At 52.5% G+C, this 27056-nt stretch overlaps 1 protein-coding gene across 2 annotated transcripts in view; it reads right to left on the reverse strand.

The window, feature by feature from the left end:
- KIAA1671 (KIAA1671 ortholog) overlaps positions 1 to 26578 on the reverse strand; it is a 203505-nt gene extending 176927 nt beyond the window's left edge. The window contains exon 1 of one of the 2 annotated variants that reach the window (XM_019426484.2): positions 26464 to 26578. The gene's annotated coding sequence lies outside the window, so the exon portion shown is untranslated. Of the gene's footprint in view, positions 1 to 25882; positions 25993 to 26463 lie in introns of those variants that run through there. The other variant, XM_019426485.2, reaches the window with a different exon arrangement.
- Positions 26579 to 27056: the final 478 nt, after the last annotated feature.

Consider the following 27056-nt stretch of genomic DNA (forward strand, 5'->3'; position numbering starts at 1 on the left):
TGGGCCTTTGTCTGTCATCCCCATGGATGGGTCCCTGGGGCCTGAATAGGGTTATAGGCACACGAAGGTGCACAAAGAATGAAGGGGCACAAAGAATAAAGGAGCGGGTGATTAACACAAGGCCCTGCCCCCAGGAGGGAGTTGAGCATCACTTAGGATTGCAATGGGTGGGTGAATGAACGAATGAACGAATGAATGAAATGAAAATCTACACTTCAAGGGAAGTCACAGGCGTCATCCCTTAGGGTAGCCCAAAGCCCTCCATGGAGTTGCAAACCAGCATCTGACATCCCCTGGGCGGGCGTCCCTCCAACAGCACCAGCCTGGCCTTGACATTCTGTGGGCCCAGAACTCTAAAGGGAGGACGTGATTCATTCCACAGAGCCTTTCACCAGGAGAGGAAGGAAACCAGCCCTCAGATCCGGAACCAAATTTAACTTCTCTGCTCCACACCCCCCACCCCCAAACACACACACACACACACACACACACACACACACACACACACACACACACAGCATCTCTCCACCTTGCTGGGGAAGGGGACCATCTTGCACCCAGGGTGGCAGAGGGTATCAGCAATGACTGGCTCAGCTTCTCCTCCCCCCAACCCCCCGCCACAGTCCAAAAGGACACCACAGTTTCTCAAAACACAGTTGGAGAAAAATCCTCAACTGTAAGAGAGTACTCCAGAGTAATTCCTTCTTCCTCCCCGCTCTCAGCACAGAGACAAAGGGGGAACTAAAAAGAAAAACAAAAAAACCAGAGACTAAAGCAGGAAATAGGGGCCTTGTGCTGCTACACTGGGAATCTCAGGTCCAGCAAATAAACTGGTCTGTTAGGACGCATCCTCAAGTGCCTGGGAGACAGCACCTGATCTTTGTTTTACATCCCAGTGGGGGAAAATTGATATGTTCACTCTTTGGAATGTTATATCTGAACAGATACATATTTTTACTTCCCAAGAAAAAGAAAGTTTCGTTTCCATGCCAATATACATCCCAAAGTCAGAGAGACATCGGCTGAAAGGTTCTGGAATGGTCTCAATTATACCCTGCCAAGGCACTTCAGGCCTTGGCCCCAGATTTTATCACAACCCTCCAAAGTGTTCTTTAGTGGACACATCAGTGTTTACTGTTCTTTGCCTCCTTTTTTCTCCTCCGGAGGTCAGTTCTGAGTGGGGAGGATCATAGCAGCTTACAGATACCGAGGGAATGAATTCCACACTCACAAGTTGCTGAGGCCACCTTATCCCCATCCTGTAGCTAAACCTTCCCTTGGCTGGGCAGATAACTCAGCACAGGCAGGAACATGTGTAAAATCAATGCTCCTTGTTCTGGGGCATTTCCTCCACCCCAGAAGCCCAGCTGTCTTTCAAGGACCAAGGACCTTCACAAGGAGCAATGCTCACAACTGACCATTCACAAGACAGAACCCCAGGCGTTCTTCATCCCAGCTGTGTGACCCTGGAACACCTGCTTGCCCTCTCTGCGCCTCCATTTCCTCAGGGAATATTAGTACTGCCCTAGCTACCTCCCAGGGGTCTGAAGATTAAAAAGCTCAAAGGAGGTGAATGTGCTCAGGAGTAAACCTTAAAGCATGCACACTGTCAGTCACCACCAGGCACCTTCCCAGGCTGTAGTTAATGGCCTTTTTGTAAAAGGAATTCCGATCACATCGTGCCCCTGCCTGAATCTTCACAGGTGCTCAGAATTAAATCCATCCCCTTTCCATGGTTCTGTGCCTGGTCCCTTAGTCTCTCTGCCCTCAGCCCTCACTGCCCCCTTGCGACTCTGCTCCATTCACAGTGGCCTCTGCTGTAGTTGAATGGGAAAGCCTTTGCACATGCTGTTCCCTCAGCCTGGAAGGACACTCTCTCCCCACCCCCTCACCCCTGGCCAAACACACAGCCTTTAGGTCTTAGTATTTTAATTTTTTTTTTTATGTTTTTATTTTATTTTTGAGAGAGAGACACATAGTGAGAGCAGGGGAGGGGCAGAGAGAGATAGAGACAGAATCCGAAGCAGGCTCCAGGCTCTGAGCTGTCAGCGCAGAGCCCGATGTGGGGCTTGAACTCACAGACTGCAAGATCATGACCTGAGCCGAAGTCAGACGCCCAACCGACTGAGCCACCCAGGCGCCCCTTAGGTCGTAGTATTAATGGCCCTTCCTCAATGTGGTGGGTTGAACAGTGTCCCCTCCCCCCCCCCCCCGAATTTATGTTCACCTGGAATCTTAGAATATGACCTTATTTGGTCTTTGCAGATGTAAACAGGTCTTAATGAGGTCACACTGGATTCGGGTGGGTCCTAATCCAATGACTGGTATCTTTTAAAGAAAAGAAGATGCAGGGGCGCCTGGGTGTCTCAGCTCGTCGAGCAACTGACTCTTGATTTCAGCTCAGGTCATGATCTCACAGTTCGTGGGTTCAAGCCCCACCTCGGGCTCTGCACTGGCAGTGTGGAGCCTGCTTGAGATTCTCTCTCTCTCTCAAAAACAAATAAACTAAAGAAAGAAAAGAAGATGCAGATATACAGATACAAGTCAAGAAACACCAAGGATTGCCAGATGTCACCAGAAGCTGCGAGAAGGAAGGGTCCTCCCCTAGAACCTTTGGGGGAGTGCAGCCCCTTGGAAACCTTGATTTTGGACTGCCAGCCTCCAGAGCAGGACAGAATAAATTTCTGCTGTTTTAAGTCACCCAGATTGTGATTATTTGTATACTCAGAAAAGCCTGAGATGACCCCTCAGAGAAACTACATCCCCCAGACTTTCTTCCAAGTATCCTGCTCCTCTCCCCGACCCCCACCCTGCCTTGCAAGGTTCTGACCCCTCTTTCAGCTCATAAACTCCCAGAGAGAAGGAATCTTGGCTGCCAGGTTCCCTGCAGCAAACAGCTCAGAAACTGGCCCACAGCAGCCATCCAGTGGTATTTTCCAAATGAATTCATTTGACAGATGCACCAAGGGAGGCTCAGAGGTCAAGGGACTCACTCAAGGTCATGCTCCAAGGAGAGGCAGGGACTGGCAGGCAGACTGCTGGCCTCCCTACTGGAGATCCGAGGAGCCAGGATGCTGATCCCCACCCCACAAGGGCTTGGGCCCTGCAGAAGAGGCTCCCTCTCCTCCCCTGACTCCCCCAAGGGCCAGGCCTATACCCTCTGGGCTCTGCACCTGACCAAGAGCTTGACCTCTTTGGCAGGGACCTGTCTCAGCTCAATGAACCTGTAGATAAATGCTTTGGTCCTCTGAGTTTCTGGGGCCACTGTGGGATGAGGGATGCCCCAGACTTGGGCTACGGGGAAGTTCCAGCAATGACCATGCAAGAAAGTGGCCTTGCCCGCCAGGACCCACACTCCCTGTCACCCACCAGGCTCCCTACCTCACACCCTCACTGCCTGACTCTGCATTTACAAAGCACGGCAGGCATGCAGTCCCAGGGCTGGACGTTAAATAGCACTGACTCACAGAAGAAAAATCAGTCCAGCCAGGAGAAAGTCTCTACTGGGTCTACACTGTACTTAACACCTTCTGCAACACTTGCTCATCGCCCTTTTTAACAGAGAGCAAGGCTTCCAGCTCAAAATCCATAAGGGATGGCAGCATTTATGTAGTTGGAACCTGAAGACACTGTCTGCTTTCCTTTGTCTGTATTTTTTTTTAATGTTTTAATTTATTTTTTATTTTAGAGAGAGAAAGCCAGCATGAACGGGAAACAGGGGTGGAGGGAGGGAGGGGGAGAGTGAAAGAGAGAGAGAGAGAGAGAGAGAGAGAGAGAGAGAGAGAATCCCAAGCAGGCTCCACACTCATCACGAAGCCCGACGCGAGGTTCGATCCCACAACCTTGGAATCAACCTGAGCTGAAATCCAGAGTCGGACCTCAACCAAATGAGCCTCCCAGGCACCCGCCTTTGTATTCTCAAAGTAAACTTCTACTGATGTCCAGAGATGCTGCTTTTTCCGATATACAATAACGACACAAAGTATTAATATTTTATGCTATTAAAACATCAGGCGAATAATAACACGGGAGGCACACAGCAAAAATCAGGATGGTGTGTGGATGACAGAGCTTGAGGGCCTCGGCACTCATTCATTCATTCACTCACTGACTCATACATTCATTCACTCGCTCGCTCAAGCAAAGATGTAGACACACACACATCTGTGATAAATCCCTGAGCTCTAGGCGGTCAAGGAATATGTTACATGGCCGGGCCTCTTGGGCCAGGTGCCTATGAGAATCACCTGGGGGGATGGATTTCTATTTTAATACAGATGCTCAGGCCCCACCCAGACCCAGAGTGTGGAGCCTCTAGACCAGAGAGCCAGCACCTATATTATTTAAAGCTCCCTGGAAGGTTTCTTCCAAACAGCCACGTCCTGGGTACTCAGTGGCTACTTCTTCCCCAGTGAGCCAGGAGCTGGGTCCGTCGTGCCTGGAGAGAATCCTGGAAGAATTAAGACCCAGGCCTGATGCACTTCTTCCTCAAATGACACATGCTGGAGCATGCCCTGGGTCAGGGCATATTATTTCCTCAGCATCTAACCCAGGTCAGCCCTTTGTGGGGCCCTGGGTATGTCCCGCGAAAGGTCACAATCAGGTACCTGGTGGGGGGGGGGGGGGTATGTGCAAAATATTTCCAGAAACAAAAACAAAAACAAAAACCAACAACAACAACAAAGCAGAAAAGAACAAGATCTGGTGTGGCTGTGGAGACCCTGGCACCCTTTGCCTGCCCCTGGCTGGGAACACAAAACGGCGCAGCTGTGTGGAGGACGGTATGTCGGTTCCCCCAAGAATTAAAAATAGAATCGTCCCAGGATCCAGCAATCCCACATGTGAGCATCACCCAAAGGAATTGCTAGCAGGGCCCCAGAGAGATACGTGTATATCCATGGTCACTGTGGCATCGTCTAGTCGCTCAAGTGTGGGAGCAACTCCGGGGTCTATGGACGCACGAATGGATGAACGAAATGTGGTCAGTGCCCACGGGGCGATATCATTCGGCCTTAAAAAGCAGGCAGAGTCTGACACCTGCCGCAACATGGCTGAACATTGAGGACAAGATGCCAAGTGAAAGAAGTCCACCACAAAATCCAAATACTATATGATTCAGACGCACCTAGAATAAGTACTCAGATCGCTGGAGACCACAGGCAGAATGGCGGTAGCCAGGGGCGGGGGATGGGGGGATGGGGAGTTAGGGTTGAAAGGGTACCGCGTTTCCATTTTGGAAGATGAAGAGTTCTGGAGACACAGGGTGGGATGGTGGCCAGACCACGTGAATGTATTCTATGCCACAAAAAAATGGAGATGGCAGATTCCTGTCACTATGTTTCTCACCACAATTTAAAAATAAATACATTCTTTTAAAAAAAACCTGGTGCCAGGACCTGGTCTTGGCACGCAGCTACCTGGGTTCACATCCCAGATCAACCACGTGCTGGCTAGGGGGCCTTACGTGGGTTAACGTGCTTGTCTGTGCCTCAGTTGCCTCATCTGTAAAACGGGTATAAAAATCATACCTGCCTCACGGGGCCGTCAGGATGATGAAGTGAATCGATGTAAAGTGCTCAGCAGACGGCCCAGTTCACAGCGTGTGCTCCATGTGTTAACAGCCTCGTTACGGCAGTGGTTGGCGGTGTTACCATTCCCCTCAGTACCCTGCTGGAGCTCTGAGGTCTTGGAGAACACCCCCGTGACCATGTGGGTCCAGGGGGATCAATCTTTGGCCTTGTGGTTCGTTTAGTATCAGGTGCCGCTTATGAGTAAGGAACAGACTATGTGCCGCATGCGGGGAAGTGCGGAAATCAAACTCGGTGAGGACAGAGGTTAATGTGGTGCAAAGTAAGACGTCCCCGCCCAGAGCCCTCCGCCCTTGGTTTGCTGGGTGACGCAGGCCAACTCTCTGCCCTCTCTGGGCTTCAGCGACCCCTGCTCCTCCAGCCCCAGCCTCCTGGGAATCTAAGGATGAGAAGCCAAGCCCTTGGTCCCAACAATCAGCGCATCAGACCCCTGGGCCCCACCGGAACCCCGGAGGTGGGGTGAGGGACGACGGATGCCCCCAGGGAGCCACAGGGTTAGAGTATCTCTGAAACATTCAGGCCTTTTCTGGTCCTGCCCCACAGGCTCCAAGGCCAGACCTGGGAACCGTTCTCTGGGATTAAGTTGGGGTGGAACCCCCCCCGCCCCCCCCACCATCCACCAACCAGCCTCACTCGGGCCACTGGCCTCGACACAGAGTCCCTGGCCTTAGACCAAACGTCTCATCCCAAATCCCTGCAGGAGGAGCCCCGCTGAAACACACCCCCAATATTGCACGATCGTCCAATAAATGCACACAGATATGTTTGATGCTGATACTGTGGAAACATTATTATTGTCATTACATTAATAACAGTCCTTACACCAGCTGCCAAAGACATGCCCGGCGCCAGCGTAAGAACAACTCCACAGGCAGTGTGTCCGTTCGCCCTCACAACGGCCTGGCACAAGGCGAGTCTACAATCGTTCCCATTGTACGAACACGGAAACTGAGGCTGAGGATTCAACTTCCCCGGAGTCACACAAGAAGCAAGCGGTGAAGACAAGACCTTGAACCCAGACTTGTCTGCTACAAGACCCCACCTGCTCCACTCTATCCTCTTCCCCAGTGGCACGGCCATTTATCGAGCTCCCATACTATGTGCTCGATCCCTCAACGGCCCTTTGAAGGAGGCATCGCTATCACACGTGACTTGTCCAGAGGCGAGACCAGAACTCGGTCTCTCTGTGGAGCGGTGGTCATCCTCACTGGGCTGTGACTCCAGTGGGTCTCATCCCATTTCTGTCACCCCACCTCTGACTGGCAGGGTCCCCCCAAGGCTTTGTCCACCCAGAGCAAGGCAGGCAGGAAGGCAGTGAGTGGCATTTTCCCTGCACAGCCCAGAAGGCTCAGGCCCACCCAGAGGCAGATGGCCACGGACCAGGGTGGGGGTGGATCCTGGCATGAGGGGAACAGATGGGGAAGGGGCCCAAAGCCATTCCCCTACCCACAGCGGTGCCGGGTGTTGAGAGCATCTTCATGTTTCAACCTGCCTGATGGGCTCTCCGCATCACCCATGGGATGCCTGAGGCTTGCGGGCAGCAGGTGGGCGTTCGGCCTCCGCCCAGACACCTCGGGAGCTTTAGCAAACTGCGCCCCCCAAGCCAGCTCACACCTGCTAGAGGGGGGCAGCATGGACAGGTCTCTCCAACAACGGTGGGGGGGAGGGGGGATGGCGAGGGGACGCAGGGAGGGTGTCACATGGCAAGAAGTATGAATTAAGAAGCAGGAATCCTGAGGTCTTGTCTCTGTTCGGCTGGGCTCCTAGCTGGCCGTGTGACCTTGAGCGAAACACTCATCTACCTCAAGCCTTTTGTTCCTTCCCCTAGAAAGGAAAACTTCCAAAGGAAAGGCACGAAAATCCAGACAGCCTTGTTAGGGCCCGGATCCAATGCCCGCCCCTGGGGATTCTGCCGTCTTGCCCCACAAATGGGGCGTTGCCAAATGGGGACCAACCCTCCCCTGGGGGACGCACCGGCTCAGCATTCCCGGCTGCGGCAGGGCCAAGCCCCTGGCTCAGGGCGGGGAGAGAGAGGACCCGGCTGCCGGAGGACCCCAGGACCACAGACTGGTAAACCTGTCCAGTCCCCGGCCAGCTGCCTCACCAGTACAGGCTGCTGGGCACACCGGTGCCACACGGCAGCGAGGGGAGCGTGGATGGTGCAGGGGAACCCATCCCCAACTGCTGAGTAAATAAACCAAAGTGCACCTCCTCTGCCAGTGAGTCAGCAATGTCGCTGCCGAGTGCCAAGGGAGGCCAGAGAGGCCAAATGAAATGAGCAGAGACTATGGGTCCCAGTTCTTTCCATCCCGGCTGTGTTTCTTGGCTCACCTCCCTCTCTGAGCCTCAGTTTTCTCATCTGGAGAATGGGATCGACATCGCCCACCAGGTGGGGTCATCCGGAGGCCGTAGCATATGAAACTGCGATACTGCAACGCCGTTTGACCTGCAAAACCAGTCCTCTCGTGTTTCGACCCAATATGTGGACGGGGACGGTGTACAGCCCGAGAGCAGTCAATGCTGGCACAACTGAGCCCAACGGAACGTGCTTTCCTCATTCATGGGACAAGTGCCACTTCCCGTTGTACCCACTCCCAAATACAACAATGACACAAGCACACCGCTCACCTCAGTTTAGAAGGCAAGGTCCCAGGTACACCGGAGCAGGGACATGATACGCTACTAAATATGCTTTCTTTTATGATCTATTTCCACATGTATTACATCAACTATAACTAGCCCATCAGACATCTTTACAATGTTTATTTAAGTTAAAAAAAAAAAAAGAGTCAGGGGCACCTGGGTGGCTCAGTCGGTTAAGCATCTGACTTCAGCTCAGGTCACGATCTCACGGTTTGTGGGCTCAAGCCTCGTGTCGGGCTCTGTGCTGACAGCTTGGAGCCTGCTTCACATTCTGTGTCTCCCTCTCTCTCTGCCCCTCCCCTGTTCGTGCCCTGTCTCTGTCTCTCAAAAATAAATAAACATTAAAAAAAATTGTTTAAGTCAAAATGCGGTACGTCCATACAAGGGAATATTATTCAGCCATAAAAAAGGAATGAAGTCCTAGTACACATTATGACAAGGATGAATCCTGAAAACCTTACGCTGTGTGAAAAAAGCCACTCGCAAAGATGACACATTGTATGACCCCGTTTACGTGAAATATCCAAAACAGGCGAATCCTCAGAAACAGAAAGTAGATTAGTGGTTACCCAGGGCTGGGGTAATTGGAGGGAAGCAGGGAATGATGGCTAATAGGTACAGAATTTTGGGGTACCTGGGGTGGCTCAGTCAAGGGACTATGTGACTCTTGGTCTTGGGGTTGTGGGTTCAAGCCCCACGTTCGACGTGGAGATTACTTAAAAATAAAATCTGAAGGGGCACCTGGGTGGCTCAGTCGGTCAGGCGTCCAACTTCAGCTCAGGTCATAATCTCACGGTTCGTGGGTTCAAGCCCTGCATCAGGCTCTGTACTGACAGCTCAGAGCTGGAGCCTGCTTCGGATTCTGTGTCTCCCTCTCTCTTTGCCTCTCCCCTGCTCATGCTCTGTCTCTCTCTCAAAAATAAACAAACATTAAAAAAAAATTTTTAAATGAAAAAAATAAAATAAAATAAAATCTTAAAAAATAGGTACAGGATTTCTTTTTATGGTTGGAACACTGTTCTGAAATTGATCACGGTGAAGGCTGCAGAACTCCGTGATACACTAAAAACCACTGAATTGTACACTTTGTAAAAAAATTTTTTCTTTGCATTTACTTTATTTTACTGAAGTCTAACTGGCATATAACATCATAATTGCGTGTTCAACATAGTCAGGTGTTCAACATAATGATTCGATATACTGCAAAATGATCACCATGAGAACTCTAGTTAACATCCATCACCATACATAGCTACAAAACAATTTTTTCTTGTGATGAGAAATTTTAGGATCTATTCTCTTAGCAACTTTTTAAAGGTTTATTTGAGAGAGACAAAGCATGTGAGCGGGGCAGGGGCAGAGACAGAAGAAGAAGAGACAGAGAGAATCCCAAGCAGGCTCTGCACCATCAGCACAGAGCCTCAAACCCATGAACCGGGAGGTCATGACCTGAGCTGAAATCAAGAGTCAGATGCTTAACCGACTGAGCCACCCAAGCACCCCTCTTAGTGACTAACTGCCCCCCACCCCCCCACCCCCCACCAGCCTCTGCCTCTAGCCACTACCAATCTGTTCTCTGTATCCATGCACTTAGTTTGGGTGTTTTTTTGTTTGTTTAGAAGTGGAAGATTTTTTCAGATTCCACATGGAAGTGAAATCCTATGGTATTTGTCTTTCTCTGACTTATTTCACTTAGCATAATGCCGTCAAGATCAAAATATGTCACAAATGGCTCTCTCTTTTATGGCTGAGTAAGTGGCTTTCATACCTTACCTATTGCAAACAATGCTGCAATGAACATGGGGTGCAGATATCTTTTTGAGTTAAGGGTTTTGTTTTCCTCAGATAAATACCCAGAAGTGGAATTGCTGGGTCAAACAGTATTTCTTTTTTTTTTTTTTTTATAATTAACACACAGTATTTTTAGCTTCAGGTGTACAACATAATGATTCGACACTTCTATACATCACTCAGTGCTCATCAACATAGTATAGTCACCACCTGTCACAAAATGCCATTATTACAATATTATTGACTATGTTCCCTAGGCTGTACTTTTCACCTCCATGATTTATGTATTCTATAACTGGAAGTTTGTAAGGTATTTCTATTTTTTTTTAATTTTTTTTTAACGTTTATTTATTTTTGAGACAGAGAGAGACAGAGCATGAACGGGGGAGGGGCAGAGAGAGGGAGACACAGAATCCGAAACAGGCTCCAGGCTCTGAGCCGTCAGCCCAGAGCCCGACGCAGGGCTCGAACTCACGGACCGCGAGATCGTGACCTGGCTGAAGTCGGACGCTTAACCGACTGAGCCACCCAGGCGCCCCAGGTATTTCTATTTTTAATTGTAATTTGAATTGTATACTCCAAATGGATGAATTGTATCGTATGTGAATTATGTCTCAATAAAAGTGATATTTTAAAAGGTGAGTCAAGTTCAAGAAGAGGGTTGACTGAGAGTGCAGCTGGTACACAGATAGGAACAATTTTCGAGATGATACAAGAGTGACTGGAACTTGGGAAGCACCGAATTGGTAACGTTAGAGCTTCAAAGCACCAGCTGTATGTGGATTCAAATGCCACCTCCCGAGTGGCCATAGGGGCTAATTAATGACTTTGCTTCTCTGGACCTCAGTGTTCTCATCTGGAAAATGGGAACAACTAGAATTACTACTTCCTGGAGCCACCATGGGGACGAAGTGAGTTACCACAGCGTCTGGCGTCTCCTAGGGGATCCACACACGGCAGCATGGTTACCTGTCACCACCACTGAGGCTCACGGAGGGTGTGGGGCCTGCCCAAGGTCACAGGCTGGGAAAAGCAGAGCTCACAGTCTGAACCTCCCTCTTCAAGGCACACAAGTCCTACTTCCTACCCAGTCGAGAGGCCTCGCCCAAGCCTGCCCCACCCAGGCTGGTTAAGTCTTTTCCCGAAAGTGAAGCAGTCAGGGATTTGCTGAGGGCCCGCCAGGTGACAGGGCCTCCCGGAGCTGCCAAAATTCCCCACAGTACAGCCCAGCAAGGGGGCAGGCAGGAGCCCAGCATGGCGCATTCAACACAGGCTCGCTGCCATTATTATCTGGGCATCACGATCATTCACTCTACTCATTGTTATTTTCACCCAGATTTTCTTTGAGACACGCCGGTCACTCACTGGACAAATATTTATTGAGCACACCTCCTGTATGCCAGGGAGCGTCCTGGGAACATGACGGTGAACGAGACAAAGTTCCTGCCCTCCAGAGGGCCATAGGCCCAGAGAGGAGACAGACACTAGAGAAATGCACACAGAATCCTCAGACTGCAAGTTGGGTTATGTGCTGAGAGGGGCAAGAGTGGACAGGGGAGGGTCGGGGAGGGCTGCCCTCTACTCCCCTGCCACCATCCTCTCCCACCAGCAAGACTGCAGGCTCCTCACTGTCCTCCAGGCTTCCACTCTGCCTCAACCCCAAGTCAGTCCTCTGCTCTGCAGCCTGAAGAATCTCTTTAAAACCCAAACCCACATCCCACCATGATGGGCTTCCACACTTACCACAAACCCCACATCGCCCTGCACTGAACCTCCCCGCTTGCTTCCTCTACTCCTTTGGTTCTTCCAGCACTTCCAGCTTGCTCCTGCCTCAGGGCCTTTGCACCTGTCAGCCCCTCTGCCCAGAACACTTCCCTCTAGGCTCTTCAGATAGCCCCTTTGTCACCTTTAGGTCTCAGCTCAGAGTAAATCTCCTCAAAGAACCATTCCCTTATTCCTATCTAAACCAGATACTGGTTTTTCTCATCACCTTCTATTTTCACTATTGCTCTTAACCACTAACTAAAACTGCCTTTTAATGAGCCCATGTACCTCCTTCTCCCCACTAGAATGTCTGGCCCATAAAGGCACGGAATCCTGTTGTGTCTTCAGTAAAGGGGTGTCTAAAGCAAACGGGTGCTCGATAATTGCATGGGATGGATGGATGGATGGATGGATGGATGGATGGATGGGCAGAAGAAAGGGAGAATGCGTACATGGGTGGATAAATGAATACACAACATATGCACTGATGGATGGGTGGATAAATTAATGGGTGGGTGGATGGATGGATAGATGGATGATTGGATGGATGGGTGGAAGAAAGGATGAATGGGTAGATACAGGGATGGGTGGATATATGGATGGAAAGGGTGGATATTTGGATGCTCTATGTATGCACTGATAGCAGATTGGATGGGTAAATTAATGGGTGGGTGGGTACACGGGTGGGTGGACAGAATAACATGGATGGGTAGATATAAAGATGGATAGAAGAAGGGTTGGAAAAGCAGATGGAGGGCAGGTGGAAGAATCAATGGATGGCAAGATCCTTTGCGTGGTTCTGACCATGTGTTCACGAGTACAGCGTCCTGAGTCCAAATCCCTCATGAATATGGTTTTCTGAATGGGTGAAATGAGATAGAGCACATAAAGCACGTAGCAAGTGCTCAATAAACATTAATCTTACCCTTTTAGTTATAAGCACTGGAGTCTCTGTCTAGGTGGTTAACATTTTGACTGATTTTTGTAGAGTGTTTTGCGCACGTATGTTTTGCTTGTGTCCTACCACAAATCTGTATTGTTTTTTGTAATAAGAACCACTCTCTACAATAAATTCTATATTGTTTTTGTAATAAGTTCCACCCACAGAGTTACACTTAGAGCTTAGCACCTCTCTCTAGCATCACCTTGGCTTTCAGTAGAAGGGAAACCCAGGGACCAGCTGGGATCCCGGCCTGGTTCAGCCGCCTACCCTTCCTCTGCCCCCTCACACTAGACACCCCAGAAGCCGAAATTCCCCAGGATCGTTCTCCCCCTGGAAGCTTGTCAAAGAAACCTTTCTGGAAACAGTGGCACGTGAAGATGACAGCCTGGTCAAGGAGACACCCAGGCCATGGCCCAAGCCAGGAGCGCACAAGGCCAGGTGACCTCCCAACACCGTCTACAAGCCAGCCTCCTTCCTCCGTGGTACACCCCTCCAAAACACAGTTTCTGGGTGCAAATTCAGTACCACATCCTACAACAACCGCCAGATGACAGTCTTCCAAATTTGGGAGAGATTTGGGATGTGCATTTTATGGGTACAATATTCAATCTGGAGAATCCGAAGGGCACTCCTAAGATTCAAGGGCCATTCAGAGCAGTGGAGGTGAGGGAACAGGGCCTGGGGGGACCACTACTGGGGGGGGGGGCAACAATGACATCAAGTGGTGGTTTTAGGATCAGCCCCAGAAGAAGACCCACCCAGGCAGGTGCTTCAAAGTACAAACGCTGGGTTGGGGTGAGTTGTCTGCTTCTCATACAAACAGCTCCCGAGAGCACCGGCGAAAATAATAGTCACCACTATGGCACCATTTTTATTGATCACGTACTGGGTGTTGAGTGTTTTCTCACACAATAAAGGTGTGGAGCTCTGGTTAAACGTAGTCCCAAGCAACGCGGGATCAGACAGCAAGACAGTAGTAGTATTGGCAATAGCGACTACAATGTATTATGTCTTATTTCTTTAAAGAAACTTGTAATGGTTATTTATTTTTGAGAGAGAGACAGAGCACAAGCAGGGAAGGGGCACAGAGAGAGGGGGACACAGGATCTGAAGCAGGCTCCAGGCTCCGAGCTGTCAGCACAGAGCCTGACGCGGGGCTCGAACCCACGAACCGTGAGATCCTGACCTGAGCCGAAGTTGGAGGCTCAACCAACTGGGCCACCCATGGGCCCCGCGACTACAATTAATTACAAGGATTCAGTGTGATGACCGCAGCAAGATCTCAGCACCAGATGTGCTCAGTCAGCGTTTTTGTTATAAACATAACTAAATGAAGACAATTCGGAGGAGGAAGCACGAACTGTGTGCCTGGTTGTGCCAGGGGCCTTTACACACTGTGTCCCAACAACTTTATAAGGCGAGACCTATTAGCCCCGTTTTACAGACCAGGCAACTGAGGGCAGATCCAGTTGTCTAACTTCCCCTTGGTCACAGAGCAAGTAAGGGGCGACATCACTTCCCTCCATGGGTATCACCAACCCTAAACTCACCTCTGAATACCATTAACCCGCTCTCTGGCTCTCCGGGTCCCACTGGTGTCCAGGTGACTCCCGAGTTTTCAGACCTTCTTAGAGGTATCCACCTGACCCTGCCTCTTGTTCCAGGTGTGGCTGAGCCCATCCTGAAGCCACAGCTGCAGCCAGAAGAGGAGGAGGAGGAGGAGGAGGAGGAGGAGGAGGAGGAGGAGGAGGAGGAGGAGGAAGGGTTCCTGCTGAGCTCATCTTACAGGGGCCTCTTCCAGCCCACTGGGACCATCTGCCCGCTTTAACTTGGACAACGCCCAGGCCCTGGTGGGGACAGGAAACATCCCTGAGCGATAAAGATAAAGATAAAGATCAGGACTGGCTCGGAAAAGCATCCAGGGCGCTTTGTGTGGGCCCAAACACCCGGCCCAACCCCCGTTCTGAGCAGCCCCCACGTCTGAAATGAAATTGAGCACCACTGGGCACTCCCTGGAGGAGGTGGCCTGAGGGTCCCCCCCAGCCTGATGTCCGAATCCACCAACTGTAGACTGCGACCTTCCCGGAAAGGCGCTCACCGCTCACAAGAAAAAAAATACGCATACGTATAAAATGATAGCTAGTAGAAATTACGCATTTGCTCCCTGCCAGGCACCTCTAATCCCCTCACATACATTAACTCACTGAATCCTCACACAGCCGTACTTTACAGAGGAGAAACTGAGGCTCAGGGAGGGGATGTGACCTGCCTAAGGCCCCACAGCTAGGACATCGCAGAGCCCGGATTTGAACCAATCCACCTGAGGATAAAGCCAACGTTCTGAACCCCCAGATTACGGTGCTGACATCTTTCAATCACATGTACATATGCATCGTGTGTCTGACAAATCTAAAAATCATTCCTCAGGGGCCGCTGGGTGGCTCAGTCGGTTGGGCGTCCGACTTCGGCTCAGGTCATGATCTCACTGCTCGTGGGTTCGAGCCCCACATCGGGCTCTGTGCTGACGGCTCGGAGCCTGGAGCCTGCTTGAGATTCTGTGTCTCCCTCTCTATGCCCCTCCCCTGCTCATGCTCTCTCTCTCTCCGTCTCTCAAGTATAAAATAAAACATAAAAAAAAAATTTTTTTAATCACTCCTCAAACTATTACCACCGGCTACCTTAGAAGTCAGATCATGAGTTCTACCTTCCTTTTGGTTTATCTGTATTTTAAATGTTCAACAGTGAGGGGCGCCGGGGTGGCTCAGTCGGTTACGCGTCCACCTCTTGATTTCAGCTAAGGTGATGATCTCACGGTTCATGAGTACAAGCCCCACATCGGGCTCCGCACCGACAGCCCAGAGTCTGCTTGGGATTCTGTTTCCCTCTCTCGGTCCCTCCCCACCCCCTCTTCAAAAATAAATAAATAAACATTGACAATAAATACACGTTCAACAATGGAAAAACGTATTATAACGTAAATGTATACAGTGTAAATGTATTGTAATGAGGACAAAAAGAGAATAAAAATTATTCATCTGGAAAATGAAACCAGAGCCACTTGGCAAGCAGTGATCTCAAGCCACCACAGGCCAGGTGTGGAGGTGAGCGCCCTATAAGGCAGAGGACCCACCAGCCATAAACCAGAAGCACTCCAGAGAGACACATGCACACAGTGGGGGCTTTACCTAACATCACCATTCACCCGACAGGATGGACACCGACTCGCCTTCCACCCCACGTTCACCCCACGTTCACCCCACGTTCACACGAGTGATCTCGTTCAGAGCTCCCGGCCAAGCTGGGAGGAAGGTGTCGGCATCCCCGTTTCACAGGTGTAGACACTGAGGCAGAGAAGGGAAGCCACTCCTGTGGCTGGTGACAAACCTGGGCAGTGTCTTCAGGGGGCTGCTAAGGTCCACGGGAGAGCCACCTTTGGGGATGACTCAGGCCTCGGAACAGGAACTGGGGGACACCCGGAGAGCCCCCTGGGAGCCCGGCTGACCCCAACGGAAGCCGGGGCAGAGGGCTCACACTTGTTCCGCTGGCTCAGCCGGCCTTCTGGGCACTCCAAAAATGCCTCCGAAGCTTTTCAAAAGCTGCCCCCCACTTCCAACAAAACCCCCTTTTGAATGAACCGAAAGAAGGAAAAGCAGAGGGGCTGTGACTGAGGCATCTGGACAAAGGCGATGCCAGGAGGCACCGTCACTGCTTTTCCCGAGTTAGTGCCGACCACGACCGGGCACCTGTCGCCTCTCCAAGAAGAACATGGCGTCTGCTGGTCCCAAAACTTCCTCTCGCATCCAACTCCTGGGTGCGTCACGGGAAACAGTCTGGCTTCAAAGCTGACAGAAGGGGGGGAGCCAGGAGACCAGCACCCCTTGGGCCCCTGCCTGCACGCACCATCACACCACCCTCTGCCTCCTCTTCTCTCTCCCTGGAGAGGGCAGGGGCCGCGTCCCAGGCAGCCCTGAGACCCAGGGCCCAGCACGGGTCCGGGTGCACAGTGGGCACTTAGCAAAGGGCAAAGATGGAAACGATCGACCATCCCAGGAGAAGGAAAGAATGGCGCTGGACATTCCAAGGGGAGAGAGGCGATTTCCCACGGGGTCAGCCGGAGGTGGGGAGAAGGCAACTGGCTGTCTTGAGTGTTATTAGGGGGAGTCTGGGTTTGCAGGAGGCAGGCCTGAAGTCAAATCCAGACTCTGCCACTTTTACCTTACGCTGAGTGAGCAAGGGGCTCTGGGAGCTACCCACCCAGGTCCCCCTCTCCTGGTGAAAGAGGCCCAGAGAGGGACAGGGGCCTCCTCGAGGACACACAGCAGAGAAGCTGGTCCCGGAACGCCGAGTCCCAATGTCCAGCCCAGAACCCATGCTCCTACACTCTGTGTTCTCTCCCATGACCTAGGATGCCCTCACGTGCCAAGCACAGTCCCCAGCATGCAGGCAATCAGTTCCAGAAACAAAGACAAGAGTTTCCAGGGCTGGGGCCTAAAATGATCTTGGGCAGCTTTCCAGGCCAAAGGGCCCTGGGAGTTCCCCGACCAGTCACGCCCCGGCCCGGCCCCGGGCACAGGGCAGGGCTCAACGGGCACAGTGCCTACCAAGGCCCAGGCTTCACGTCCGGGCAGGTCAGCAGGTGCGAGCTCACACGGTGACCTCGGTGTACCCAACATGCCCGCTGGCGTCCCCTTCTGCTGGGAGGCCCCGCACCCCCCGGGTTTCCTTCCCCCAGCAGCGAGTGCCGCACCACCCCACAGGTAAACAGGCCAGCTCCAGAAAGGCCTTTTGTCACTGAGGCCGCAACACACAAAGAAAATAAATATAAACAGAGTCGGCTGGGTGCTGCGGCCTGACCTGGAGCCTTTGAAAATACAGCTGGGTCCCCAGTGGTAGGGGGGTGGGGGGTGGGGGGGGGAGGGACACCGCCAATGACATTCACGCGCAAAGGGGCTCCAGTGCTCCCTGCCTGCCACTAGCTGGTAGCTGTGGGCAAGGCGCTTCACCTCTCAGTTTCCTCATCTGTAAAATGGGACCAACACCAGCACCTTTCTCCATAGGCTGAAGAGAGGATACAGGAAAGGATCAGATAAAGTGATGTACAAACCCACGTGTCCCACGTGTCCTGGAATACAAGGAGTCCATCCAAGCTGTTGTTACCATTATTGCTACCATCGCTATTTCTGCTGCTACTCCAAGCAAGAGAGACTTACGTTGTGATTTATAAAGCAATTCCTGGGCTTTGCAACTCACACACCTTTGTTTTAAAAACCCCAAGCTGATCTTGTATGGGGAAGGGCTCCTGTGTTTCAAGTGCCTACTATATGCAGGAGGCTGCGTATACAGTCATCTTACCCAATCCCACAAGGACCCCCACACGGAAAATCTTAGCATCTTCTTCCTGCAGATGAGGCTCAGACGGGCCAAGTCATTTGCCCAAAGTCACGCAGCAATGACATGATGGAGAGGCGACAGAATTCTCAAACTGTCCCGCTCTGTCCTGCTGTATCACCAGGTGGGCAGCAGCGGGTGGGGGTCAGGACACAAGAGCTGCATCCTCCCTTCCCAGTAGTGACCCTTGGGCACGCGACTCCCTCTCTGAGCCTCAGTTGTCTCTCCTATAAAATGGGGGCATGAGAATGAAATGAAACACTGATGAGCACGGTGCCTAGGGGGGGAATGAATGCTCTCTACTTACTGGTTTTATTTTACTACAACTAGCATCAGTGTGCCCAAAGGCCAAGTCTCAGCAAGTAGAGGAAAGGCAGCCTCAGTCATCAACCCCAAATTTCTGAAGGCACAGAGGCCCAGGCAGAAGCCACTTGGCTCACACAGGTCAAAAGCTGTCCTTTCCCACCTCCGGTGACATCCTGGTCTGTCTGAGACTAACCTCATGGATGAGGAAACGCTCAGAGAGGTGAAGTGACCTGCCCGGGGCCACACAAGAATCCCATGTGTGGGGCACCCCAGAATCTCTACCTCCCCCACCCAGTTTTCTGCAGAAACCCAACCCCTGACAGCCAGCAGACTCCCAGTTTCCCCACAGCCAGGACCCTGCACACGATCCACATAGGACCAATGTTTATCGCGTGAATGACTGAAAGAGTGAGCGAATAACCTGTCACCCTGCGCCTAGCTTGGGTGGCCTCCACGAATACTCATAGCCATGGGCTCCTGAAGCCTGCAGAGTGCCTCCACCGCCAGCAGTGTGGATATCCCTTAAACGAAGAGTTTCCAGGCCTCTTTCCTGGCCGGACTGTGGCTGCCCCAGGTTTGGGAGCACAGCATGGTTGGCAAGGCACCTTGCCCCTCCCCACCAAGTAATGCCTGCCCTGGGGAAAGAAAGTCATGTGAACAGGGACCCATTCACAGCCCTCCTTTGGCTGAAGCAGAAGGGCCAGGGCACCTGCTCAGAAGCAGAGGTCCTAAAAGTATCTCTCTCCTCACTCCCTTCCCCCAAGGCCCTGGGGGTCCCCAGGACCAGAAGCAACCTCCCTGGGCCTTTGCAGACTAACGATAATACGAGATAATACTGACGGTAACAGCTGATGCCTGTACATTCATGGCGCGCGCTGTGTATCAGCCCCTTTAATGAGGCAGGAGCTCGTGTCATGCCCATTTCACACATGAGGAAACTAAGACCTAAAGGGGCCAACTGCCTGGCCCAAAGCCACTCGCTCAGCTGCAGAGTGGTGGCGCTGGGATTTGAACCCAGGCAGTCTGAATGCAGATCCCCTGCGATAGTCCCAAGGGGTATTGGGAAGAGCCATTTCTGCAGAATTCCTCATTCCGCCCCTGGCAGGACCACCTCAGCAACACGCTCACAGGCACCAGGTGCTTCTCCTCTACTTCATCCCAACGGTCACAAGCACGGACCCCACATCCACTTGACAGACTGGAAGACTGAGGCTCGGAGAGGTAATGAGACTGGCCGAAGGTCACATGGCCCACAGGGGGCAGAGCTGGGATGTGAATGTGAACCTGACCCCTCCGAGGCTCCCCCTGGCCTCAGTGTGCTCCCCCACTCCACGGGCCTCACCAGTAAGGACCACAGCTTGAGGAATGGTAAACCAAATCCACAGCAAAACTCACCTTCGGGACAGTCATGCCCCAAGTTTGCACCTCATGTCACAGACACGAAACATCTCCTTATCCAATACCACGTGTGAGCCTCACAGCAGCTCTGCCGGAGAGGGCATATTATTCCCACTTTCCAGATGAGCAAACTGAGGCTCAGAGAGGTGAACTTCCTGTTCTGGGTTATTAAGTCTAATCAGGTTTCCTTAGGCTCTGATGCATCCCACACAAATCATGTGCCACGGTTCTCACCGCCCCGCTTCTGAACAGACCCTTCACCCAGATTCCATCCTGCCCCGTCAGAAACCTGACTGTGACAGGTTATTACTGCTCAGAAAATATATACTCACTCCCTCTCAGCCTCCACTGGGGGAGTATGCATCTCTCCGCCCGACGTTGGGCTTGGCCATGTGACTTGCTTTGACCAACAGAAGGAGGACAGAAGGGACACCCCCAGGTTCCTAGCAGAGGCTTTCGGAGGGCCCGCTGGGGTCCACTGAGCTCCTGAGTGTCTACTGTCCAGCACCAAAAAGTGGCTGCCACCGTCAGCCTGGGCATCAAGATGAAGACACATAGGGCAGACACGCACCCAACTCAAAGCCTGATGTCCGGCCTGGCCGCCCAAGCCCAGTCAAGTTCAGTTCAGCCATCCACTGACCCGGGAACATGGAACACACGGTGTGCCGTTAAAGGCCACTGCAATGGGAGAAACGCTTGTTACACAGTATTACCATAGGAAAACCTGACCAATGCAAAATCACATGTTTCTAGAGAGAAGCAGGTGGACTTTTATGTATAATAGGCACGTATCTTCCAGGACACGGTGCCCCGCAGGTTGGATGAAAACCCAAGGGCTGCAAAGTATGCTGCCTGCAGGGACTATCACCTTCCCTACTGTCACGCCAGATGTTATTCCCATGGCCACCAATCAGAGTCATCCACTGTTCCCTCCCTCCAACATATGCCAACAGGTTCTCTCTCCCACAGCCTTAGGAGGAATGTGAAAAGATCAACAGCTCAGGAGGAAAACTGGGCAGGCCAAATCAACATCCCAAACACCCTTTATTCCATCAGTTCCACATCCTGGAATCTGTCCTGCAAGACTGCAATGCAATGGAATGCAAAAAGTGTGCAAAGACACAGGAACAGGGATGTTGATTACACCACTATGTGCCACAGCAAGAACCCAAACAACTCAATGCCCATCCACAGGGGATCTGTTCAACAACTGATAGCACCTTCAGGCTTTGGGGGTGTTGTTCAGCTTTTTAAGAGTAGGGTAAGTCCAAACATTCTGAAATGGGAACATATCCAAATCTATTTTTGATTTATGGATGAAATTCTGTTTTATAATTGCTATTGTTAAAAGAATATGTCTACACATATTGATTCATTTGTTTATTCCACAACTGTGGGCTGAAGAAACAAGCAAAGACAGGGTTCCTGCCTTTTTGGAGCATAAAGTCTAGGGGGAGGGGGCAACACCCCTCTACCACAACAAGTAACAAGAGAAGGAAGAGTAGCAATCAACACATATGGAGCACTGACCATGTGCCAGGCCCTTCTCATTTACTCAGCTCAGCAACCCTCACCACCCACAATTTACCCCTGGTTACTACCGAGGACATTGGGGCTCAGAAAGGTTAAGTCACCTGCCCAGGGTCACCCAGCCGATACGTGGCAGAACTCAGATTCAATTCCTTCCATGTGGCTCCAGAGTGAACATAAAAGTAACCCAAGATAATCAGCAGAGGGTGATAAAGGCTGGCAGGGGGGACTCTCTTGCCTCTTAAAACAGTAGCATTTGGCCATCTTTGAAGTTTCTGGTGTGTTACATGTTATTTTCACAATACAAAAAAATGTATATATGCAGCAAATGTACATGTGTGTATCACTTCTGACTCAGTGACGCAAAAATCCAAAGATCACGCTTTGAGGACATATTTATAATAGAGACAAGGCTACAGTACATTTCAAAGGTCCATTAACTGAGCAATTTACAAAGGGAGCAGTGATAACTACCCTGTAGAAGTCAATCCATAATCATCTGCATACCTGTCTCCCTTTGCCTCTCTGCCACTTTTCCTCCCATGTGATCGACCAGATTCCTGAGGAGTGGATTCCTGAGGGCAGAAGTTCTTTTGAACTGCCACATACAATGCTCAATAAAATATTCATCACACAAAGGAAAAAAATGTGCGTGCGTGTGCGTGTGTGTGTGTGTGTGTGTGTGTCCCTCAATTGAAACTGTATCAGCATCCTTTTAAATGATAAGAGTTCGAGGGGCACCTGGGTGACTCAGTCGGTTAAGCATCCGACTGCGGCTCAGGTCTTGATCTTGCGGTTCGTGAGTTCCAGCCCCACGTCAGTCTCTGTGCTGACAGCTGAGAGCCTGGATCCTGCTTTGGATTCTGTCTCCCTCTCTCTGCCCCTCCCCCACTTGCATGAGCCTGCACGCGTGCACTCTCACTCTCTCTCCCAAGAGTAAACAAACATTAAAATATTTTTGGTAAATAAAGAGTTTGAGTAGCGGGAGTGGATAGGACTCCCCCAAGGCTCACTTTCAAAAACTGCAAAATCAAGGGTCCCCAAAACAGGCATCGCCCAGGTTTGTCGTGAAAAATAAAAGAACAAAGAGTTTAGCCCAGAGCCTGGCACACAGGAAGGGTTCAGTGAACAGCAAGTATTCTGATGTGTTCTGTGCTTTACTTACATTCTCTCCAATCATCCCATTTCACAGAGGAACAACTGAGGTTTTAAGAGGGAAGTGGCTTGTCTGGGGTCACACTTCTATACGGATAGGTGAGTGGGGCAAGGAATATTGAACTCCTAGACAGTGATCTTCCTGCCCTCTTTTATATCCCAAAGCTGGCAAAGCCTTCCTGCTTGAATACTTAGGGAGTGGCCGGGGGTGTAAAGAGAATTTTTTGTTGCCGATGGTCTTTCATTCATTCATTCAGCACACCCTGTGTTCTGGGCATAGCAATTAGCATGCAATTCTCCGCTTAAGCTATGCCTTTGCCTGCTGCTCCTCCTGCTTGGAATGTCCTCTCTTTGCCTCCTACTCATCCTTCAAGACTCAGCTCAAGTGTCACCTGTGGCTGCCCAGCCCCCCACCTCCCCCCCCCCCCCACCAGGTTGGGAGAGGCGCTGCCTGCCTGAAACACATCCCGATGACAAGCTATAAAGATAATAATCATACCCATGACTTAGTGAGCACGGACTGGTGCAGACACTGTGCCTGGCACTTCCATGTACTGCCTCGTTGAACTCACAGAACAACCCTTTGAAGTGAGGAGAGTAGCTTATCATGAGCCCATTTTACAGATGAGGAAGTTGGGTCTCGAAACAAGAACGATGTCCCAGACCACAGCCGGGAAAGGCGCGACCAGGGTTTGCCCCCAGTAATCCTCCCTTCTCCCTCCTTTCTTTTTCTTTTTTTTTTTTTAATTTTTTTTTTTTAACATTTATTTATTTATTTTTGAGACAGCGAGAGAGCATGAACAGGGGAGGGTCAGAGAAAGAGGGAGACACAGAATCTGAAACAGGCTCCAGGCTCTGAGCTGTCAGCACAGAGCCCGACGCGGGGCTTGAACCCACGGACCGCGAGATCATGACCTGAGCCGAAGTCAGACGCTCAACCGACTGAGCCACCCAGGCACCCCCCCCTCCCTCCTTTCTATCCCTGTCTCCTCCTGGAAGCCTCCCTGGGTTTACCCCTGCTGCACCCTGACTCAACCTCACCACCCTGAGGCTTCTGTACTCAACCTCACAGACTCCGAACATCCACAAGTTGCAATTTGGAAGCAAGTTCAAATCCCTACTCTGCCACAGTGACTGGCAAAGACCTTGCCACATTATTGATTCCCGCTCTATGAAATGGGAATAACGAGCCCCGTTCCCTCACACAGGAAGGTGGTGAGTTCAAGTGTGAAGTCCCAAGCACCTGGATGTTTATGTCCATCCCTGGGCAGGCAGACAAGGGGCACTCAGAAAGCCTACCCAGCTGCTACGCCTCCAGGAAGGGGTCTGCAACCGAGTGGCTCCCTAAATAGAATCCTGACCAATGTCTCTATGCAAGTTCAGACAACGACCACCTCTCATCTGGATTTTTCTAGCACTCTCACTGGTCTCTCAGCCTCCTCAGAAAAGCAGAGCAAGCTTCCCAAAACACACATCTGACTCCATGCCCCTCCTACAGAGAAACATCCACAGCACCCCGCAGCCCTGGAATAAAGTCCAAACCCCTGGGAATGGTGAACCTGGCCTCGGCCAGCATCTCCTGCCAACACCCCATGCTTCCTCCTGTGTTTTCAGGCCGTTCTGTTCCCTTTTTCTGGCCCATAACACCATCCTCGTCCTGCTGGCAAGTTCTCCAAGAAACTAACCCCCCTGACCCCCATTCCGCTGCATGCCAGAAGGCAGGCATCACCCCCTCTGCTTATTATCAGAGCTCTCCCCTCTAGACAACTGCCTCTTTTCACCAGGCTTTACCCCTCAAGGTTATGACTGCTAGCCTCCTCTTTGACACAATGTCTTGAAATATTTATTGCATGTATGCATGCACGTGCGAATGAATGAATGAATGAAGTATATTTAAAATACTCCTCTGGGGTTCTTTTTCTGAATTGGTCAAGAGATGTATTCTGGAGATGGTGCGAGGGAATATATGTTCAGGATCAGACAGTGGCCTATTCCATTTTCCTGCCAAGGTCAGCCTTGAGTAAAAGCCCCCGGTACCTCCAAGGTGGGGGTCCTCCACCTTCAGAATCTGGGGTGTGGTTGCAACCCCAACATCAAGAATCAGCACGGCTGCCTCAGGGCCACAGCTAGAATGTAATGCCAGGAGGGCAGATCCTAATTTGCCCTGTGTCTGCCACATAGTAGGTACTCAAATACACACACTGGTTGACTGAATCAGCGGCCTCATGTGTCCAGCACAGGAACCTGGCACTTCTCTTGGGTAACTGCGCCCTCGTCAAGCACGCAAATCCTTTAAAAAGGATTCCCCTTAGAACCACCAAGAGGGCACTGGTGTCTACACAACTCCCTTGGGAACCGTCCCAGGGATGAGAAGCCAGTGTCTAGAGGTGAATGCGTGTTTGTCCAGGAGCCTCCATGGATTGGGAAAGGGGAAAGCTGAGCTAAGGGAGAAGCCTCGTCCAAATGCCCTGGTTACTGATTAGCCAAACTCCAGAGCTTCTCTCTCTGCGAGGGGGATCAGAGGGGCAATAAACCCCTTTGGAGCAAAGACCAAGTTAACCATCTCTCTAATCCTGCAGTTTAAAAAGACAGCAAGCTGCCTTTCTGGAGCTTCCCCTGGGATACTGTATGGGAAGTACAGGGGATGGGGCAGGGAAAAGAAATGGCCACAGAATAAGAGCCCACTTATTAATTACAGAGTCCCTGTTTCATACCGATCACACCTATTAATCCCGCCAGCCACTCAGAAGATTTTGATCTCCCTCCCAATCCTACCCCATTTTGCTCCAAGGGGAGACGGGGCTCAGAGAGGTTAAGTGTTTTTCCCAAGGTCACAAAGAAGCTGCAAAGAAAACGCTCTTCCTTTGTGCAACAGGTACAGCCCTTTCCCTTCCAAAAGGTAATGGCTGCTCCTGGGTAGAGAAAGTTCAGTGCCGGCCGGCAGGAAGCCCAGGCCACCTAGGCGGAGCGCGGAGGTCACGCACCCCGCTACAGGACGCGAGCGGGTTTCAGGGCGCGGCGCCCCGGCTCCGAAGCGAGAGTGTGCCAGAAGGGTGTGGAGAGGTCGGGCTCGGGTGGGGGTCAACGGGCTACTTCCCTTCCCAAGAGCCCCGCCTGTGGCTCCGGGCGGCGCCACCAGCAAGATGAGGGCCTTCCGAGCCAGCCTAGGAGCAGGGGGGCTGAGCCTTAATCCCATCAGGGCGCCTCAGCCCTGGGAAGGCGCGCGGAGGGGAGCGCAGGCCCCGCGGGGAGGGTGCGTCCGGAGCCCCGGCGCCCGAGGGGCCCCGCGCACGGCTGTCTTCAACGCCCCCGCTGCCCGCAGACTCCTCTCGCCCCGGGCTCGGCCTCGCGGACACCCCCGTTCCCCAGTGCCCACCTCCGGGCCTCCAACCCGCACGGACGTCCAGATCCTAGCCGCTCCAGACTGGGTGCCCCGGATCTCCGGCGATCCCCCAGGTCCCGGCTACAAGATTTCCTCTCAGGATCCACTGCCACGGCTCGGACAAGCGTGGAGAGGGAGAGGGAGAGGGATCAACTAGCTCCCAGTCTCCAATCACTGACCCCCGCCATCCTCAGGCTGGAGATCGAATGGGAGGGACCCCAGGCCGCCGGTGCCCGATCCACTCCTGGGATCGACTCCCAAGTCTTCAGCCTGGTGGCGCGGGATCCATTGGCTGCCCAGTGCGGGATCTTCCCGCGGGATCCACTCCCAAGTCTCGGGAGACGGATCCCCCCGCTCCCAAATCGGGATCCTCCCTCCACGCAGACCCGGAGCCAGGGGAGATCCACCGGGTCCCCACCTCTTCCCGGGCCAACTTTGCCAACTTTTCTCCCGGGGCCTCAGCCGAGCAGAAACTTGGCGGCCATCGCCCACCGCCGCCTCCCCAGCCCCTCCGCGGGCGGGGGACTGGGGGCAGACAGCCCGCCCCCACCGCCGGCGGCCGCCGCACAACCTACCCTGCAGCCGCCGCCGCCTGCCCGCGCCGCGCCGCCACCTGCCCGCAGCCCGCGGCACCTGCCCGCGCCGCCGCGGCCCCGCGCAGCCTAGCCTGCTGGGGGCGGGGCCTCGCGCGGGGAAGCGCCCCCGTCGCCATGGGAACCGAGGCTGGCAGCGCCTGCGCGGAGGGGCCTGGGGCGGAGCGCGGCCGGCCAGACCCGCGAGCGCCTGCAGGCCCCTAGGCTAGGGTCAGAGGTCGCGAGTGCAGCGGCAACACTCCTCCCGGAAGCGCTCCGCGCCTGCCTGTGCGACCCCGCGGCGCGCAGCTTGGAACGTGCTCGGGGTCCCGGCCCGCGTTCCCGGGACGACCCCCAGATCCCGGCCGGGATCCCCCGCAACGGGTACCGGCTCGCCGCGGGCCTGCCCTCCCGAGAGCCTAAGGCAGCCCGGGAACTCTGGAGGCGCTGGGTAAAGGCTCGCCCTTTGAATCATCCCGGCGGCTGGTGCCAGCCCCAGAGCAAGAAGGATCTGCGCGAGGCGCCAGCGCCCCCTCGCGGCGGACAGGGGAACTGCACCCCTTTTTCGGGCGTGTGGGAAGCTGTTCAGCACATTA

Source organism: Panthera pardus, unplaced genomic scaffold (assembly GCF_024362965.1).
Source record: "Panthera pardus isolate Hobbes unplaced genomic scaffold, ASM2436296v1 HiC_scaffold_15, whole genome shotgun sequence".
NCBI lineage: Eukaryota > Metazoa > Chordata > Mammalia > Carnivora > Felidae > Panthera > Panthera pardus.